Source organism: Phyllostomus hastatus, unplaced genomic scaffold (assembly GCF_019186645.2).
Source record: "Phyllostomus hastatus isolate PE091 unplaced genomic scaffold, TTU_PhHast_1.1 phas_scaffold_46, whole genome shotgun sequence".
Lineage (NCBI taxonomy): Eukaryota > Metazoa > Chordata > Mammalia > Chiroptera > Phyllostomidae > Phyllostomus > Phyllostomus hastatus.
The window spans coordinates 44,553,465-44,574,291 of NW_025334032.1; positions in this window are offsets into that span (position 1 = coordinate 44,553,465).

The window sequence follows — 20,827 nt, forward strand, 5'->3', positions numbered from 1 at the left end:
CCAAGAACTGTTTTCTGGTTCTTCTGGCCATGCACAGCAGCCTGGACACAAACATGCTGTGCGTGTTCGTCTCGCCCCAGACCACTGAGTCACAGCAAATAAATGGCAATAAGGAGAAATGCAGAAACTCACAAGAGCCAGTACGATCGGAGAGGCGAGAGCGCGAGTGAGGGCGGGCGTGTCTCTGGGAGCTAGACCGTGACGCCAGGCTCGCTGCTGACCTGGCCACGCGCGGAGGGCACTAACAGGCCCGCAGGTGGGGACACCAGGGGACACAGGCAGTGACCCTGCACAGGCCCGGGGGTGCCCGGCAGCTGGGCCTGGGCACTGGCGCACACCAGGGTGAGGGACATTGGACGGGGGGCCTGTCCAGGCAGCTGCATTCCCAGCTCTCCCTCCTCAGCGCCGCGTGCGTTCTGCCCGCAGTGCCCCCACCCCGCCGCACATCCTGGAGGCTGCAGGTTTCCTTCCCGCAGGGGTTAGACAGCCGTGCCTCTGCGTTCGGGGTGCTAAGTGCCGCGGGAGACCGCAACGGGAGACGATCAGGTGACGTCTTTCACGTTCAACATGGAACCCTGTGTTGTTCTCCGCCCTCACTCCAGGACTGGGCAGCGAACTGGACTTCCGGCACCCGCGCAATCAACCCCTCCTTCTCCCCCGCCCCACGCCCCTCTTCCACCCGCCCCTGGGCAGCTGTGCCACCGCTTTATCAGAAGCCCGCCGGGCCCTGCCAGCCCCGCAGTGAGCCCACCAGGGGCCGGTCTCCGCCCCTAGGGAGCTGGAAGTGAACTTCGCATTTTTATCGTGTCTTTTTCCCTGGATAATTGTAAAAACCCTTCTGTTATAAAGACAGAAATAAAACAAGCCTCACAAAGAAAACAGACATAATGGAGGAAACACGAGACAACTTCCATGAACATGATGGCTCACCTCCAGGTTGATAACCGTGCACCCACGGACGAAGAACTGGATGCACGTAAGTGGACGGCCAGATGACAGGCGGCCACTGACAGGCAGAGACGATGCAGCTGGATTCGGCCACCCGGAGACTGGAGAACGAACACCCGGGAAATCGCTCAGGTGGTGACTGGGTAGTGAAAATGTGACGGGGAACCGCAGAGTGGGCAGTAGGGAATGACAGGACATTGGCTCGACTGTATGAATCATGTGACACCAAACAACTTAGAATGAAGTGACCGAAAGCACTAGGTGGAAAAGGGCCTCAAATAACCAAAAAAACAAACAAACAAAAATCCTAGCCAAATAGAACCACACTATGGCCATATTTCCAAAACCATAACAAGGAAAAGCAAGAAAAGTATGCAGGTTTAAGAAACAAAAAAAGCAGATCCAGCGTTTGGGAGTCACAGGGCGCTGGCTTTGTCGCAGCAGGAGAGGGCCCGCTGCCCGCTGCACGCTGAGCACCGCCCGCCGGGAGGGAGTCCACCGGGGAGGGAGGGGCTCCCCGCCAGCCCGAGGCGGCTGCCAGCGTGGTGGACCAGGACGCTGCCGGAGGGCGCGTCCCGCGGCGTGGAGGCCGTGAGTCCAGCCTGCAGAGCGCTCTGAGGGCTCTCGGAGGCGCGTCCCCAGTGGGAAACAGCACTGGCCAGTTTCTGCAGGGAGGCGATGCCATCGAAATGAATATTTTGAAGGTTTTGCAGGCCCGCAGAGGTGTGTTAGGAAGAGAAGTCAAGTCGCTGGGGGCCCAGAAGATGGGGCACTCACAAAGCAAGACATTTACGAATCCGGGACATTGAAAAAGCTGCACAAGGTTGGGAAGGAGTCACACTGTCCTTCCGCTCACTGGCTTCTCGAGTCATAAGAAAGTAATCACTGAGTTGGCTTTTGCCGAAAAGTGCGGCTGCTGCTCTGGAGGATGGAGAGGGAGGGAAACCTCTGTATGAGAGTTAGACGCTGCCCGTCACACGGGGACGCCGATGTCTAAGGTCGGCCAGGTGCTCTGTTTGGGAATGCGTAGTTAACCCAGAAGAAACGATTTAGGAGTAGTTGTGTTTCAGGATTTGAGCTAGCTTTTAAAATACGCTTTTATTACTATATAACTAGATCAATGTCAACGTATTTATTTGATACAATAATTTCATTTTAGAATGGCTGATCAGCCATTCTTATGTATGAGAAGCTTCTTTACATGGAGGCAAGTGAAGGAACACATTTAATGTTTTGGAAAGTAATGACGTAAACCAACCAACACTTTATGCGTGTGTTGCCGTTTTTCTGTCTCTTCTGTACGAAGACGGCAGGGAGTGCTCTAACAAACAAACATCTCATTGCACTTCTGTCTTGCTCTTTGAAGAATTGTAAACAGGAAGTTCAGCTTGGATTGCTACTTGGCCACTCTTTTTTTTTAAAGATTGTATTTATTTATTCTTAGAGAGGGAAGGGAGGGAGATAGAGGAACATCAATGTGCTGTTGCTGGGAGCCATGACCTGCAACCCAGGCATGTGCCCTGACTGGTAATTGAACCTGCGACACTTTGGTTCGCAGCCCACGCTCAATCCACTGAGCTACGCCAGCCAGGGTTGATACTTGGCCACTCTACCCCGAGCACATGTCACTTAACAGTGGCTTTCAGCAGTGGTAGGGCAGGTAGATGGCCCGCCAGACCCTCAAATACACATTTGCAGAATGAGGCCCCTTTGTTCTGTTTTAAGTAAGGTGCCAGAACATGCAACACACCTGTCTGCAGGTTAGGGACATTACAAGTGAAATCAACCTCGTGTCCGATCTCTTCCGTACTTTCGGTGGCCTTCCCGGGGGGCTTTTGTCATTGAGTGCACTCAATCAACAGGTCCTGAGACAATCGTCTTTAGAAAAAGTGCAAGAAGGAGTTCTGGGGGCCTAACCCATTTCAGGAATGTCATTCTGACATATCTGATGAGTCTGCAAATGCTTTTCGAGTTGCAGCTGTGCCTGGCACAGCCCCGGGTAAGCGGGTTGGATACATTTGTCTGCCTGAGCTTGGGTTTCGGTGGCGAGTGAGAGACCGTGGACAGCGCCACGTGACACGTGAGTGAATGTCACCGTTTGAGAGGAGGGGGAATGTGGAGTGGGGGGGGGGCATCCCTGCAGTTCTAATGAGGCAGGCCGGCCACCTGCTTGACATACTGTTCAAATGAGACTGTCAGGGTTAGGTATTCGGGGCTGTGGACACCCAGCCAAAAAACACTCTAGGGAGAAGCAGCCGCCCAATCATGGGCCGCCTGCCGACGACTGTGTCAGTTTTAGGGTTCTGACGTTTCGTGAAGAGAGAGGCCGTTGGGGGGTTTGAAACGGTAGACCAGGTGGCTGCGGTGCTGAGACCGGATCATCGCCTAAGGGGACGAGGGTGGGGACCAGGAGTCCAGCCGGAAGCCCGTAGCAGTTAAACAGGCAAGTGGTAACGACAGTCGGACCAGTGGGGTCACTGGGAAGAAGGTGACGGTTGGTTCGATTCTGGAGATTTCTGCAGGTGTAACAGACCGGGTATCTTGGTGGCCGTGCGTCCCCGAGTAAATGTTGACTCAGAAGGCCCCGAGACGTCCTGCCGTAAACAAACCAATTCCATTCCCACTTAGCTCTGCTAACTCCGTGGCCTCAGAGTTTTTTCAAAAGACAGACAGCCGCTGTATTGTGGCGCTCGTGTTGCACAGACCTTATTTGGAAACGCTGTCATAGAAACCAAGACAAACGCCAGATCCAGCACAGCCCAGGTTGTCCTCCGCATAAAAGCGTGCTCCGTGTGATGGGGTGCACGCTGCACCACGGAGTCAGGTCACTTCCGCTGAAACACGCAGTCGGGATTTCACCATTTTCTCCTTGTTGACGTTGTTAATTCTCCCAAGGCCGAAGGAAGCAGAGGGCATGTCTTCATATTCTGTTTTCCAAAAATATTCTTTTCTCTTTATTGAGGGAAGGAGAGATCAATAAATTATCTACTTTCTTTGACTCCAGGACATGCATTTTTCAGGTCCTTGTCAAGCGCACGGAATATATTTTCTGCATGAAAGCTGTGCTTACTTCATTTCTACTTGAGAAAAGGGATAATTACTGATGGCTTATAAAAAAGTTGCATTTATTTATTGAGTCACTAGATTTAATGAGGTCTATTATTCTTAAAAACTCCATAGTAACTCACAGACAGAGGAAGACTGATTCACACAGACCCTCACACACTCGGAGGGCTTCTTTCTGCGGTAGCGGAGCTCAGAGAGCGGCCTCGCTTAAGGAGCTGTCAGAACTTCTATTCATTTCGAGAGTTTATAAATTAACTATGGGAATATTTCTGGCCACGGTGTGCTTGGTTCTGAAAGCCTTGGTATCTTCAACGTCTATTGCATTTTCTCCTTAATACTTTTGACCTTCACGTACCTTTATTATAGATTCACATCTCTTAAAAATTTTCATCTGCCTCCAGATTCATTAGTTGTGGCTTAAAATAGATGGACGAGGACCAACCGTGTTAACCTTTAAACTGGCCATGACAATGGGAAAGGTCTCAAAAATCACAATATCAGTATTGGTGCATCAAATGCATGGACTCCTGTTGAGCCAGGTGTTCTAGTTTTTTAGCAACTATATCGACTATTTATAGATAATATAAAAAGCATAAAACAGAAGCAGCACCTGGTAAACACAATAGATCAAAAGGAAATTTTGGTTTCTTTAGGAGCATAGATTTTTAAGTACACAAAAGACCTTATCAGAATTCCAGAGATCCCTTTCATGGTTTAAGAAATATCGAGTGCTCACCGGTCTGCGATATCGAATGAATGCTAAAAATTCTTTCTCTCCAGCTTCGTGACTTGCACCATCTGCTGACATCACACGGTTATGGAGAAAATAACATCTTACTGAGGAGAGAGAGGCAGAGGAGAGCGTGAAGTAAACGGCTAAAATTCTCCTCCGCACACACACCAGCTTCATCGAAACACACTCGCATGTTTCAAGGGTGCACACATGTATTTTCCAACCGCCTAGCATACATGCGTCCTGTGCGGTTTGCTGAGGAGTTTTACCCTGAGCATCATACGCTCTCCTGGCGAAGGGGGAGAGGAGAGCAGGTGTGAGAAGTAAAGGAAAAAAAAACAACTAATGTAGCAATGACTTTTCCTTTGCTTTTGTTAATTTCATCTCCAGAAAGCCAAACATTGTTTATTTCTTCCCTGCATTTTTTATTCACACGAGGACCTTTTTTTACAAGGTTTTCTTAAAACCTTTCACACAGGCACCAGCATCACAACCGGTTTCTCGTATAAAACACTGGAAAAGCTGAGAAAAAGTAGCCATCTCTACTCTCTACATTTTTCTCCTCTGAAATTATGTGGTAGCGCTAAAGGTGCCTGTCGTATGAGATTTCTGACCAGCATAACTTTGGATTTGTGAATAATTCCCTTCATAACACCAACTTTTAGTGAACCCCAAATTGACCCTTTGCCACCACGCTTTTTGCCTGTGCGGAACCGACCCCCAGGGCCTCGGAGCCTGGGTTGGGGTCGGGGTTCCTGGCCTGGATCTAGGATCCCAGGGGGCAGTGAATGCAGCGGTCACTTCCCTGGGGGGCCGAATGCCCTGCTCCGGCCTGAGGTTTCTAGATCGTGGTGTCCGGTGGTCACGAAGGGCGTTTGCACACCATTACCAGAGCTCGTGTACGTGCATTATTTTCAAATTTATACTTCCAGCATCTTTGGCAATAGTCGCAAATTAATCCGCATCTCCTCTTCGAATGGATTTCTCCCAGGCAGGTCTTCTGAGCGTCCCAGCTGGCCAGGGCTCTGCCTTGGCTGGCGCAGAATGTGGGGGAAGGTCAGGCTGCCCACGGGGCCGCTGGGCTTGAGTCAGGTGGTCGTGGCTGTGGAGGGAGGTGAGGGCCCTGTTGGGGACGGCCACCCCCACTGGAGAGCCAGCCTAGTTCTTGTCCAGGTGCACGTCCAGGTGCACAGGACACGCAGACACGGGGCAGGGGTGGGCGGGGTGAGACTGAGTCACCGTGGAGTCTGCACACCGGCCCAGCCTGTGGCGCTCCCTGCGGCAGTGGCTCTGGCGTTTGAGTGGCCCCTTGCTGGGGCCGTAGGCCCCCGACCCTGTAGGGGACGGAGTATGAACTTGGGCGGTCTGCTCTGGGCCAGCCTCCCTGTGCTCCCATCATTTTCTGCGTTCACTCCGTCACTTACTTAATATATATATATATATACATTTTATATCATCATACCTTATGCCCATCAAGTCTACATTTCTATTTGAAGTTAATTCTGTTTAGATTTTGTTTGCTTCTGAGAGGAGGCGCGGGAGTGTGGAACCCCCAGGACACGGGGAACCTGTGCTTCCGGTGTGGGAGGGAGCAGTGAGTTTTATCCCGGCTGCGGCCCACCGCCCCTGCCGCCGGGGGGAGACGCCGGGCCAGGCCACAGCCAGCGGCCCTTGCAGGCACGCGTGGGGCAGCCCGGCTGCGAGGCGGGAGCCCTGGCGTGGAACAGGAGACGCACCCCGCGGTGTTTCTCAGTCTGAGACTTTGCCGGAACAATTTTAAGGACGAGTTCAACGGGAGTGCTGGGCAAACCCTGTGTGTGGGCAAACCCCCCCCCCGGTGTGCCGTGTTCACCGCTTTCTGGGGGGGGGCGGTAAGTGCTCCCCCAGCAGCCAGTTTCCCCGTGGGGGCCCCTCCTGCACCGGGGCTGCGGCGGGTGCACACCTTCAAGGCTGCAAGGAGCACAGGTGACCCCAGCGTGTGTAGGGAGCAAAAAGGTTTGAGTATGACCTTGGGTGGTTTCGTATACATTCTTCTTTGGCAATTTTGTAGAACTTATTTTTTTGATAACCACTGTGTTGCGCACGTGACCGGCACAGTTTCTGGAAGCTTCCCTCTGTGGCAGCAGATGGGAGCTCCCTTCCTCCGGGGCCGGGTCTCCGCGCACAGGTGCGTGGAGGTGTCGAAGGCAGGGGAAATCGGTGCTTCACGCATTGGTCCCCTCCGGGATTTGGAAGTCAGGGTTCTCTGAATTCCGTAAGTGATGGGCCAGTCTGTCCAAGCTTGTGGACCCCCAAGGCCAAAGGGGAGCTAAAACAAAGGCGTGGAAAACCAGAAATCTGCCCGGCGGCGGTGACCATGAGTGTCCCCTGTACCCGTGTCCTCTCAGAGCCTCGCGATGCTTGTTACAGCGCGGGGTGCTCCCAGACTTCGGGGCCCGGGGGTCAGAACCCCACGTGCTCCGCCTGGGCGTGTGCTCTCGTGGACCCCGCTTTCTGAACGCGTACACACTCGAAATCGGTCAAACGCGCTGATTGCAAAAAGATGTTTTATAAACGTAAAGTCAACTACAGATGAATTAGGGTTACTTTGTCATCTATTTTTTATGCAGGGTGAATGGATTAAATCACTATTTAAATCACACCATGACGTCAGCTCTCTCCATTGCGGACAGCACGTGGGGCCCCGACCTAGAAAACCTTCCATCAGAAAGCAGACAAAACCCCAACATCTCCGGCGTCTTTAGTTACAGATGGAAACATCACCTTTTATTTTTTTAATAACAAGCTTCCTTTATTTAAAACCTGTTGTTGGCACTTCTGTTATAACACTTAGCACATCTCATTGTGACTGGTGATTGTTGTTTGAAACGAAGGCCTTAAACCCTCAGCCCCTGGAGGCTGGGGAACCCACGATGTTCCTGCTTCTGTCAGTGCGTCTTCTTTTCAGTGCCATGTGGTACGTTCATCAGTGACGTCTGAGCTGGGCTGTGAGTAGGAATTTGTGGAAGAAATGAGTGTATGAAATTAGGGAAGAGGAAAAAAACACCCCGCGCCATCTCAGTTCTTCTCGGCTGAGGGGTGGGGAGGACCAGACCTTCGCGGATGCCAGCGCCCCCGCCCCTGGGGAGCCATGCGCATGCGGAGGCCAGTTCTCGCCGCAGGGCGGCCTCGCAGGTGTCGGAGTCCCCGGTCCTCCCCGGTCCTCCCCAGTCCCTAAGCCCAGGGTGAGGCCCCGGCTTCATGTTCTAGTAAGAGTCCTGGACAGTTCTTTCTGGCGCACAGGCTGTGGGGGAGTAACCGAGGGTGGTGGGGAGGGGTTGGCAAACGGGCACTGACTTCCTCCGGGACCCGGCGTACACAGACCAAGTTCGTGTCAAGTGCAAATACTGATAATCCCTCTTCACCAGTGAGATGGATGTTTAATCGGAGCCCTTCAATGCCCTTTTATTAGTATCACCAGTTTCTCTTTACTGAGCTTTATGATTAGCTGGGAATCGTGGGCCACCAGTCACCAGCAAACTCTGAAGACAGAGCTTTCTAAGGACACACTGGAAAGTTCCTCACTTAGCACCCCGCCTGTGTGTGTTGGCGTCTCCAAATGCTGCTCCTCATAAGACATTCAGTTGGAATTTCAAGTAACAGCACTAACGGTAGAGATTTCCTCTGTCAGTCATGCTGGTGACAGGCATTTCAGGAGAAAGAAAGATGCTTCATGATTTAACGTTTGTGAATGGGTCCTAGTGCGCAGCTCACGTTTGAATGGGCATCCTGTTGCCTGGAAGACCGAGGCGCCGTGTAGAAATTTGTGTGTAAAACGTAGGCCTGGAGACGGTTCAGCACAACTCGTCGGGCAATGAAGGATTTTTCTCTCCACGGCCCTGCCTGGTGCCCTCGCAGTATTTCTACCCTGAGTGTCGAATCCCGTCGCTCAGCTTGAGTCTGTGTTCTCTGTCGACTCTGTTGGAGCAGATGTTTCTTTCAGGGACTGTAATTTTTTTTTTAACCCCAACAGTTGCCAGTCTACTAATGGCCACTTTTCTCTCGTGGGAACACCTACAACTCAGTGCCCACAGGACGGACTTGGAATGAACAGCCCTCCTCTTCCTGCGTCAGACACGGCGCTGTCTGGAGGGGCGAGGCAGGGGGTCAGGGTCAGGTCCGCGTCACTGCCTTACATGACACCCGTCACCCAGCCAGCCAGGCTGTTCTTGGAGCTTCTGTAGCGTATGAACTGCACATTTACGTTAGGTAAGATCTCAAAAAGAAAGCTAGGAATCTCAATATTTGATGTGCACACAATGAATATTCATTTGAATTTATTCTACCTGTTTTTGCCTCTGATAGGTTTTAAAAATTCATAGTCGAACCTCTCCTGGAATTTCCGTATTAACTGTGTTCAAATGTAAACTGAATACAAAGACATATCATGGACTACTTTAAAATGAAGACTTTAAAGTACGTACGAAAAACACATTTCAGGAACTCCAGAAAAACGAAACCTGTTGGGTTTCTGTTAAAATATTCTCATTTCTTTTAAATAACGGTCACTGGAGTCCAGTGACTATGACCCGCGGACAGACACTGTTCCGTGTGATAATTACGGAGTGAAAAGACGCCGGCACCGCAGTCCGAGTGGGACTGCTCCAGCCCCTGTCTTTCTCCGGGCGGCTTTCCTGCCAGCCCCCAAAAGCCTTTGCTAACGAGCTTGCCCGGAAAATGCGCGGCCGTTACCTCCCTTCGACGCCTCGCTTTGACTTCTGTCGCCTTCTGCTGTCTGTGGCAGCTGCAGTTAGCCTGGCAGGGAAAACGCTGAAGCTTCCGTGGAGCTTTCTGTGTTTATCAATTTTTATTTACGTCTGGATCGCACCATGTTTCGGTTGAATTAATTCCAACCCGGTAAAAGTGTAGTTTGTACAAGATATTTCACGAAATTAAGGCCATTTGGTCTATCTGGTACCTGTTAATATTGTAGGAGTCTATTTGCTCATGATATTGTATGTGAGGAATTATTTTCTGCAGATTATATACAGTTAAACTCTCCCAGGATATACAACGTTCAGGAGATGTCGTGCTCTCTGGGAGCTTCCAATTTCCGATCTGGGGGGGCGGTGGGGAGAAAGACTGTTTTCTAAATCTATAAATTAATGCGGCTCTAACATTTTATCTCACACTATATATGGGGTGGGCAAAAGTAGGTCTACAGCTGTAACAAATAAATAATACACTAATTTAACAGATAATACAAAAATAATTCCGTGTTTCGTGTATTCAAAAGTACAAACCTACTTTGCCCGCACCCACCCCCCCACCCCCCGCCCAGGCTTGGGGTCCTTCCCACAAACTGTGCTGGCTGTGTCCGTGGTGACGGGCGGCCCAGGGGAGGACGAGGCTCGGATGGTGACCCCGAGGGTGTGGCCAGCATTCAGGGAGGCGCGGGAGAGACTCCCTCAGGATGGAGAATCTTTCAGGTGCGGCCACGACCCGGGGCTGCTCGTTTCCTGCGACGTATAAGAAACGCCCCTGAGACGTGCCCTGACCCCGGCAGTCACTCCCGGATTTCTACAGACATTCTTGGACAGTTTGTATTTTCCCAGCACACGTTGAAGGAGAGTCTCCCTTTGAGCCTGGCCAGCGCAATGAGCAGTTAAGTGCAGAAATAGCTTGAGTGACAGAAACAGGGCTGGCGACGTCCGCTGTCCTGAGACCGAGCTGGGAACCGAGGCGGTCGGAGACCCGAAGTCACCGTCAGCGGTGACACAGAAGGAGGGGCCCTCCCTGTGCGTGGACAGAGCGGCCGTGAGACGTCGCAGACGGCCGTGAACCGAGACTGAGGCCGGGGCGTGGCGTGGAAGCAGGGAAACCACCGGAAGAGAGGGTCCGTGCCTGAAAGGTCGACGCGCACTTCTGATGAAGGAGTCCATCGGTCTCGTAGGGGCGGGGACAGCGCCCATTAAAAATCACCCCGAAGAGCCGCGGGCTCATCTGCCCTTTGTACGTGCGGGAGCCACTCTCTTAGGCCCCACGCGCTGCGGGGCCACGCTCTGGGCGCACCCTCTGGCTCTGTCACCACGTGCCGTGAGCTCTCGGCTGTGTGTGGGCAGCGTGGTGGTGGTGGCGGCGCGGTGTTCAGTTTGAGTCCCTGCGCGCTGCGGTCCCCCGCAGGGTGGACAGGCCGGGGTGACTCCCGCGAGGCGCCCCCTAAGATTCGCGCATCGCGGGCAAGCCTGTGGTGCCGCGTGGCTCCGGTCTCCATCCCACCGTGGCCAGGGAGCTCTCGGGGTCCTCTTTCCCCAAGTTCTCGGCTGTTTTGTAAAGCCACGAGCATCACCATGAAAACGATGTCATTTTCCCTTAAATCACGTGTTGTGCTTTAGAGTAAGGGGAGTTTTACTGAAAAACAAAAAAGTGCATGTTTGTTTGAAAAATCATTTCAGATTTAATAGGTTGAGGATGATTCAGGTTTAATACATGGAGGGTGATTGGTTTTTTTTTATTCCTACTGTGTAGCTGCTTTATTTTCCAATCAAGTTAGGTTGACATATCTAAAATTGTATGTTTCTAAAACTCATTTTATAAGTTATATGGGCCTTAAATTAACCACCTTACAGCTTAATTAATAAAATTTTTCTTTTAAAGACAACTGCATATATTACCCGGTGCAACCATTCACTCACAGATAATAATTAACAATAAAATGGTGGAAATATTCATGTAAATTATCAATTTATATATAGCCTATCCACACTGCAATGGTATTTTGAACAATTATTGGGAATATATATGTATATATATATTTCAACACTCTAATATTAATTGGTGTAGAATTGTCAACTTTGGCACTATGGCCATACTGGATGATACTTCAACATTAAAGAAAGCTGAACATTTGAACATTTTGTTGAATGTTCAACATAAAGTTGAACATTTTTTCTGCAAAGAAAAGAACATACCCGAATACTTTTCTAGGTAAATTTCACCAAATGCTGAAGTTACAGATGACTGCAATTTTATGCAAACACTTCTAAAGAATTCAAAAAGCAACATCAATTGATGAGGTCAAGGTAACTGTGGTACCGAAATAGGTAGGAGCAGCATGAAAAAGAGAAAATCTCCGATCATTATCTTCTATGCAGGCCGCGCAAAATTCCCAAACAAGCCACTTACAAGGCAAAAAGCAAAGGGGCATGAAATATTAGGGCCAAATTGAGTTAATCGCCCAAACACAAGGACGCTTACTATTAGGAAACTGTTACCGTTCACATCAGCAGACGGAGGAGGCACACAAAAGTCACTTGATTGTCCCAATAGAAGCAGAAGTGGCATTTGATGGAGGTTTACACCTGTGTGGGGAGAAGACATCGGGCGAACCAGGAACACAAGGATGCCTCCTTGACGTGACGACTCTTGCCGTACAAAGCGCACCTAAGAGTGTGTCAACTGCAATTCTATACAGGACGTCATTCGTAGTAGAAAAACATGGTCTTTTCTTTCGAATCGGGACAAAATAGGTATCCGCCATCCCCTTTCCTGGACAACCCCGTGCCAGAGCCCCCTCCTGGGGCAATAAGGAGACATGAAAACACACTGAGGGTTTCAGGGCTGTAAAGGAAGAATCAGACTGTTATTATTCTTAACTGCTGTAATTGCCTACGCTGAAAATCCAAGGAATTATACTCTGATTATTAGAAATATAAGAGGGTGTAGCAATCAAGCAACAAATATAAATGTGTAATTCTGTACTTAAGCAATAATTTTAAAACTGCAATTTAAAAAGGTACCGTTTAAATGCCAATTAAAGAAATTGTTAGGATGAACTCTTTTAGCAGAATTGTCAGACCAGCATTCAAAAGATGATAAGGCTTTAAAGAAAGTCATTTAAAAATCTGTATAAATGGAGACATTACCGGTGGTCTTATGTGTGCACCTCAGTGTGAAAATGTATCAGTGAGCACCGTTCCCATCTAAAACCTGTGGTTCCTCTTCTCTCTACATCTTTGTGAGTTCCAGGCCACCTTGAAAATACTCATTTCCTCACATTCATTCAAATATTTAAATTTTCCCAGTTTTACTTATCACATAGGGTTCTTTTCTCCAGGTGTTTACTCTGGCTACTCAAGTCTCCATTTTTTACTGCCACTTTTACTCAGTACCAATGCCTTTTGTACCTTTGATTTTTCTCTACCTTTTAATTAATTATTGTATTTATTTATTTGTTTGTTTATTTATGACTGGCTTTTAAAAATAGTTTTTAAAAATATATTTATTTATTTTTAGAGAGACGGGAAGGGAGGGAGAAAGGGAGAGAAACATCAGTGTGTGGTTGCCTCTTGTGCGCCCGCTACTGGGGGGCCTGGCCTGCAACCAGGCATGCGCCCTGACTGGGACTCGAACCAGCAACCCCTTCATTCACAGCCTGGCACTCAATCCACTGAGCCACACCAGCCAGAGCTTTTTTTCAGTTTTGATAAAATACACATAACACTGAAGCTACCATCTTAACCACTTTTAGGTGCACAGCTGAGCAGCATGACCTGTACGTACTCACACTGCTGTGCGACCACCTCCGCAGCGTTCACCCCCAGAGTGTCCTTATCGCATGGAACTGAAACTCGTTACCCATCACACAACTCTCCCTGGTTCCTCCCAGACCTGGCAGCAACCACTCTGCTTTCTCTGTCTATTAACGTGACTACTCTGGATAACGTAACAAAAGTGGCCTGTAGAGTATTTGTCTTTTTGCGAGTAGCTCATTTCACTGAGCGCGATCTCCTCTAGGTTTGCTCAGGACGTCCTTCTTTTTAAAAGGTGGGCAGCACTCCGTGTGCTCCGCTAAAGATGTGCACCGGGTTTTGCATACCCGTTCATCTGCAGAGGGTCGCTGGGCTGTGTGCGCCTCTTGGCTGTTGCCGCGAACGTTGCTGGGAACCTGGCTGTGCAGCTGTCTCTCCGTGATTCTGCCCTCGACTCTCCGGGGTGTACGCCCAGGAGTGGGGAAGTCCCGTGCCTTGCACTAACTCTAGTTTTAGTTTTTGGGGGAACCGCCATGCTATTTTCCGTAGCAGCTGCTCCGTTTTATGTGCCCAGAAGCAGTTTCTTCTCTTCACATCCTCACCAGGTTAGTACCTGTGTAGTACCTGCGTTGGTATCTTACTGTGGTGTTGATGGACATTTCCCTGATGATGAGCCATGCCTGGCACTTTTTCATATGCTTTCTGGACAATATAACATACATTTTTAATTACTCTTCCTATGTATTTCTTTTATGTTGGTTTTGTCCTCGTTGGGTGGATAACCCCTTTAAGTAGCGGGCGCTCACTCTGGATCTCGGGTGCACCCTGTAAGTTTTCACAGGCTCTGTGAGGTGTTCATTTAGTCCATAAGTATGTTGAAAACAATGAAAATTGCATTTCGAGAACTTTGAATAAGAGCATTTCTGTCCCACTGACAAAGTGGCTGTGCATTTGTTGGTGACCCTTGTAATTTAACTCCGAAGTCACTGACCACCAGCTTTCTCTTGATGTCCTCTGCAAACTTTGCGTTTATGTCTAAAATCCTCACGGTGCCGAACCCTCAAAGCTCCGTTAGGTCTTCTCCTTTTTCTACAGCCTCTTGGTTTTAAACCATCGTATCTCCTAAGAATGTCTAAATCTAAGATCCTGGATTTGTCTCTTTTAGGGGACTGCTTAGTGATTCACAGGCTTAAAACGCAACAGAATCGACTCTTCTGTTCGCAGCTTCCCCGTGTCTGTCGGACCGTCACTCCGGTTGCTCCGACGCTCTGACCTCATTTTTGTCTCCTTTACTTGCTCCTAATTCTCCTTCACTTGAGAGGTAATGTGGCCTACAACTCTTGGTCATATCACTCCTTGTTATTAGCTTCTCTCTTTCCCAAATCAGGATCTAGCCCAGTCCACCGTGACCTCGATTCCGTGTGTCTTTAAGAGTCCGCGATGAGTCCATCTATTTTTGGTCGTGTCTTGGCTTCGACTCGCTCCAGATACCACCGCGGCCAAATCCCTCTTCCTCGGGGACAGTTTCCCTCATGTCGTTTTCTTGAACAACGGACTGGAGTTCTTTTTCCGCCTGTCATGTTGAGATGGATATTTTCAAATATTTCAGGGATGACATACAGAACAGTAATGAGGTACAGTTTCCAGAGTTCTGGAGGGGACAAGGTGGATAACATGAGGGAAATTACACGGCCAACTTTTACTTGATACGTGAGTTACATATTTGTAATTATGGGAGATGATTATAAAGGTAATTGGTTCAAGAAAAGTGAAAATATTCAATTCAAGGGCTAACTGGTCTTGGAAAATACATACCTAATGAAGAGCTCACTAAGTGATTAGAAGTGGAATTAACCCTCTAGGATTTCTTCAAATTATGAAATTTCGAGAGTCATGCGAGGACGCCCTTTATATTCCACAACTGTGACCCCCGTGTCTCCCACACTCCTGACTCAACCTTGCTCAAGGGCAGGCAGGCCCGGCCCGGTGTCCTGGGAGAGCCCTCTACTGCCTTCGGGGACGCCTTGGCCAACCTGTGCACCCCCTTCCTGAAGGTGCGCCCCCGTCCACCCTGCTTCAACATTCAACCCTTTCCAGAGATTTCCCACCCAACAGCTTGGGGACAAATATGTGCTCCACGCTCTCGGAATTGTCTCCTGCACAGGGCCCCCACTTGAGTTATGTTACCGGGTTCCGCTCCCCAGCCCTCTCACACACGCGTGGCATTTCCCCTGGCTGCGTGTGCGACGGCCACCATGGGACTCCACGAATTTTGCTTCAGCCACATCCCCATCCCAGCGACACACAGGGCCTGAAATGTGCACATTCGATGGGTAGATTGAGAACGGTAGCAATATACATATTAGACCATGAGTTGTTGAGGACTTTTTCGTGGGAGTGGAGTCACACTTATAAATATGTGGGAATTACTAATCCATGCATTGCTGTGATGGGCAGGGGCAAGTATTTGAAAAACAATGACTTGCACGAAAGTGAGTCCCGGTGTCCGCTCCTCGAGAGCACAGTCTGTACCCGCCCCACCTGAAGAGGGCGGTAGAGACGCATTTGCTTTAGCCTGGTGTCCCGAGGTCACAGTGACCCCGCAAGTACCCAGTGGCCAGGAGGACACAGAGAACTTGGAGATTGTTCCCTGCGTGGGAGCCAGGCTCGGACTGAACCAGAAACCATGCTGAATTTAAGGAGGTTTATTCAGGTAGATGAGGGAAGAAGTGGTTTCAGAAGAAAGGAAAACGTAAGATGGAACCTATAACCTGCAGGTGATGAATGAAAATAGTGACTCGAAAACTAAATTGGGGGCATTTGGTAGTTTTGTTGTGATTATAATCTTGGAATATAGTCTTAGATTAGGTAGGGGGTGGAGGTATTAATTGTGGAAATCGGAAACAAAGACAGGTTTTTAAAGTAGATGAGAGACCCGTGCCTTATAGGCAGAATCGTTGTGAAGAGCACAGTGACCGAGTCTGTGTATTTGCCACTGAGAAGCAGCGGCGAAGGCCCACTCGCGTTCCCACGGTCAGATCCTAGACGGTCCTGTTGGCAGAGTCAGCGCGATCAGATTTCTGGTGGTTTTCACGGGCAGAACGGAAGTGAGGAAATTGACAAAGGCTGCGGAAGAATCACATACACACGGACAACTGATTTTGGGGTGGGGGAACCCTCAAGGGTGCATTTCTGAAAGTGTGAGAAATTCACCGGACACCATGGCTTGCCTTGTGCGCGGGGTCAGTGCAGAATATCAGAAATAGCTTCGACCGGTGGTCCCCCACACTTTTGCACCGGGGACCAGTTTTGTGCGAGCCAGTTTTTCCATGGACCGGGCTGGTGGCGGGGGGCGGGGGTGGGGGGGTGCCGGGATGACTCAAGCCCTTTACACCCAAGCTCACCCCCTGCTGTGCTGCCGGTTCCTAACGGGCCCGGGGAAGGTACCGGTCCCAGGCTGTGAGGCTGGGGACCCTGGCTTAGCCCATGATGAGAGAATTGTTTTTCCGTGAGCGGCATGGCTGAGCACTCAAAGAGCGAAGAGCTGGTTCTGAACCCTATGCTGAGGACAAGGTACACTTCCTAAGGAGAGCCTTTTGAGCAATGCAACAGCGTAATGGTTTCCAATAAATATTTTTGGTTTTTATTTAATTACTGGGTAATGTGGTTCAATAGGTCAGGACAATGACTCATGGGAAGCCGAGCAGCTCCCACCCGACGGCCTCTCGCCGTGCAGTGCGCGTGTGCACCGCGGTCTCTCTCAGATGCACGCGGAATGGGGTGGCCGGGCATTAAAGGACTAATTTGATTAATCTTAATTTAGTTAAAATATGAAGTGCCATAGTTCAGCTGCAGTACCCCGCAAACGGGTCCTCCCTGCACGCAAGGGCAGCTGGTCAGGGAGCGCCTGGCTTCACCGCCCCGCGCCCCCAGCGTGCCCTGCGGCGGCAGCCCGGTGGCCTGGCCGTTCTGGGCCCTCTGGCCTCTCTTCTTGTCGCCTACCCCGCCCACAGCCCCAAACCGACTTTCCCGACGCACCCGCCCTGAAAGTTTTCCAAGGTCTTCCCTCTCGCTGACCCACACCCTCAGATTCCGTCTCCCACACCCCCGGACAGGGTTGTCTCTGCCCCCCGTCCGCCACCCCACCCCCGCGGGTTACAGCCGTGGGTTCACGTGTTTCTGTAACGTGTGCGTTCCCACAACCACGCGGACCCCGTGGGGGTAGGAGCTGCCGCTCTCTACTGACACGGCACTCACCACGTGTCCGGGGAGGAGGTCGTGTCCCGCAGAACCTCGGAGAACGTCCTCGCCTCTGCCCAGAGCAGCTGGGCACGCGCCCACACCTGTTTGCTCACGGGAAGCAGGTGCCGTGCGACGTAGGTTCACAGCAATTACAGGGCGCGTGTTGGGGAGCATCGTGAAGTGGCTTTTTGAAAAAAACTTTCTCATATATTAGCTCATTGCCTGACTCTTCAGAGCACGATGAACAAGTCCTGCAGCTCCCTGAAAAGACCCTCCCAGTTCGCCGCCCCCCACAGCTCCCCCGGCAGCCCGCGGCACACAGTTCTGCTCGCTCCTGCGTTCCTCCGACGGCCTCTCAGGCTCGTCTCGCAGTCGGTGCGCAAGCGGAAATGTCCCGTCACCAGCCTAAGAGTCTTTGTTGCCACCAACAGGGGCAAACGTGTAAGCATCTGAGCGTTCGTGCTTTTTGCCTTCCGCTGTGACTCTAAGATGCTTTAAAACAAAGACTCTTCTGGGGAGGGTGAGCCACAAACGCCAGTAAGACTCCCTCCGACAACGCCGCGCAGCGAATGGGAACGACATTTAGAAAAGTGCATGGCTGCCCTGGCTGGCGTAGCTCAGTGGATTGAGCACGGGCTGGGAACCAAAGTGTCCCAGGTTCGATTCCCAGCCAGGGCACATGCCTGGGTTGCAGGCCATAACCCCCAGCAACCGCACATTGATGTTTCTCTCTCTCTTTCTCCTTCCTTCCCTCTCTAAAAATACATAAATAAATAAAATCTTTAAAAAATAAAAAGAAAAGTGCATGGCTGGCCTTGGGGAGGGGAGGACGGTGGGTTGAGTGGGTCTGGGTGTTAACGTTTTCTTTTCTCTGCTGCGAACGTGGCCTTGCTCTGCTGTTCACACTCCTGTGTGTTCTGAGGGGGCTGTGTGTGCACTGTGCGAGCGTGCCCCTTCCTCGGGGTCAGATCACACTTACCGCACTCTGCCGGCCGACACGCCCAGACACCCCCTCTGCACCTGGTGACCGCGCCGTTCCGCCGCACGCGGGGTGCAGCGGCCTGCGTGCCCCTGTGTCCCGTTCCCCTCAGATTCCCTGCCGCCGCCGCTGAGGCCCTCCGGGGGCTGGGGTCCGCCTCCTCGTTGTTTAGGACACGGACACGGGCGGTGGAGGGGATGCGGTGCCGCCGTGGGTTGCGGACCATTCCTTTTGTGGCCATTCTGGACTTCGTAAATCTCCTTTCCTCCAATACGTCCGTTTGTGTCTTTCCTCAGTGTTACTCCTCATAAAAAAGAGGAAACCTTTCACACGAACACTTCAACCTGTAAAAGTGCCCGTGAGAGCGCTCCAAGTCCAATACCAGTGTCTGTGCGTCCTGGTATTCTACCAAACGGAGGGGAAGCAACTTCTAGAATGCACTTCACAGCACAGGCAGGCCTACACCGTCTGCTCTTTCCTTACGTGTTTAAAACATATCTTATTGATCATGTTACTGCGGTTGTCCCGTTTTTTTCCCTTTTATTCCCCTCCGCCCTGCACTCCCCCACCCACCACCATTCCTCACCCTGGTTCACGCCCGTGGGTCGTACTGATAGGCTCTTTGGCTTCTCCATTTCCCGTGGTATTCTTACCCTCCCCTGTCTGTTCTGTACCTACCATGTATGCTTCTTATTCCCTGTACCTGTTCCCCCATTCTCCTCTCTCCCTCCCCACTGATACCCCTCCATGTGATCGCATTTCTGTGATTCTGTTCCTGATCTAGTCGTTTGCTTACTTCGTTTTTGTTTTTGTGTTCAGGGTTGGTTGTTGATAGTTGTGAGTTTGTTGAGATTTTACTGTTTGTATTTTTGATCTTCTTCTTTCTCTTAGGTAAGTCCCTTTAACCTTTCATAAAATAAGGGCTCGGTGGTGATGAATTCCTTTAACTTGACATCTGATCCTTATATGTTTTTTAAATGATGTTTGGCTAAGAAAATATAGAGAGAATAGTATTTATTCACAAAGAGCAAAGAAAACCCATATTGAATATTGTGGGGATAGTTTGGGGGATTTTTTGTTATTTTTATTTGTTAATAGTGTTGTTTTAAGAAAAACGAATTGATTCTGGGCATTTAGGGGCCGCGCATACTGATGCTGACCACTGGGTTTTATCTCGCTCCATGGAGGGACTGGACACTGACGTTTAGGGGGTTGCAGTGATCACCCCCTTCTCCCCACACTTCTGCCATTCACAGTTTCTGTTGCTTGCTGCCAAACACCAAACAGCGTAAACGGAAAGTTACAGAAATTAACAATGCATAAGGCTTACACGAGCACCATTAGCAGCAGCGTGATGAAATCGGGCGAGACCCCTTTGTCCCGCGGGGGCAGGGGTGCTGACCGCTCCATCCAGCGCCCCACCTGTTGGTCGCGTGGGAGCCGCCTCGGGGGTCAGGTCGACCGCCTGGTATCACAGGGCTTGTGCTCAAGTCACCTGGACTTTAACAGTGTCCCCACGGCCCAAGGGCAGGGGGCAGGGGACTCAGACCGGGGCCCCCGAGGAGCCGGGAAGTGCGTCCTCTAAGTAAGAAGGCGGATGCAGCGCAATGCACCGTTTTGAGAGAGGGGGAGGCCACAGGCCTACGGCTGTCATCACAGGGCGCATTTATAACGGCTCCTTTTCTTAGTGGCTATTGTTAATCTCTGAGGTGCCTAATGTACAAATGAAATTTATGTTTAGAAGGTACAGACAGTGTATGTAGGGTTTGGTACCATTTCTGGTTTTAGGTGCCCACCGGGGGTCTTGGAACAGCCCCCCCCACACACACAGGTAAGGGGGTTCCTATACTGAGAGGGATACTAGACAAAGCTGATTTTTCATGCATCAACAACCTGGCCTTGGACTACAATTCATCTGCCAGGCCTGTGAGCCATTCAAAGTGCTACCATAGGGTGGGGCCCAAGTAGGTGTACAGTCGTGAGTACGTGAAACAGAGCTTATTCTTGTGTCGTTATTTATTAATTACTGTATTCTTCTGCACGCACACGGCTGTAAACCCACTTTTGCCCCACCGACGTTCCGTGAGATGTTTCTCAGTTCTAGTCAGAAACACATACGGCCGCGCACGGCGAACACGTCTTTGGCAAAACACCGTCTGTACACAGGAGCCATAACCGGAGGAGGGGAGCAGAATTCCATCGTCTTGTACTGACGATGCAGTCTGGACACAGTTCCTCCTCCTTTAGTAGTTTTCTGTTTATATCGGCTTTAGCATAGCTTCAGTTTTAAAAGATGATATTTCTGTCCACTCTAAGCCTTGAACAGCCTGATTTATTATTTCAATCTTC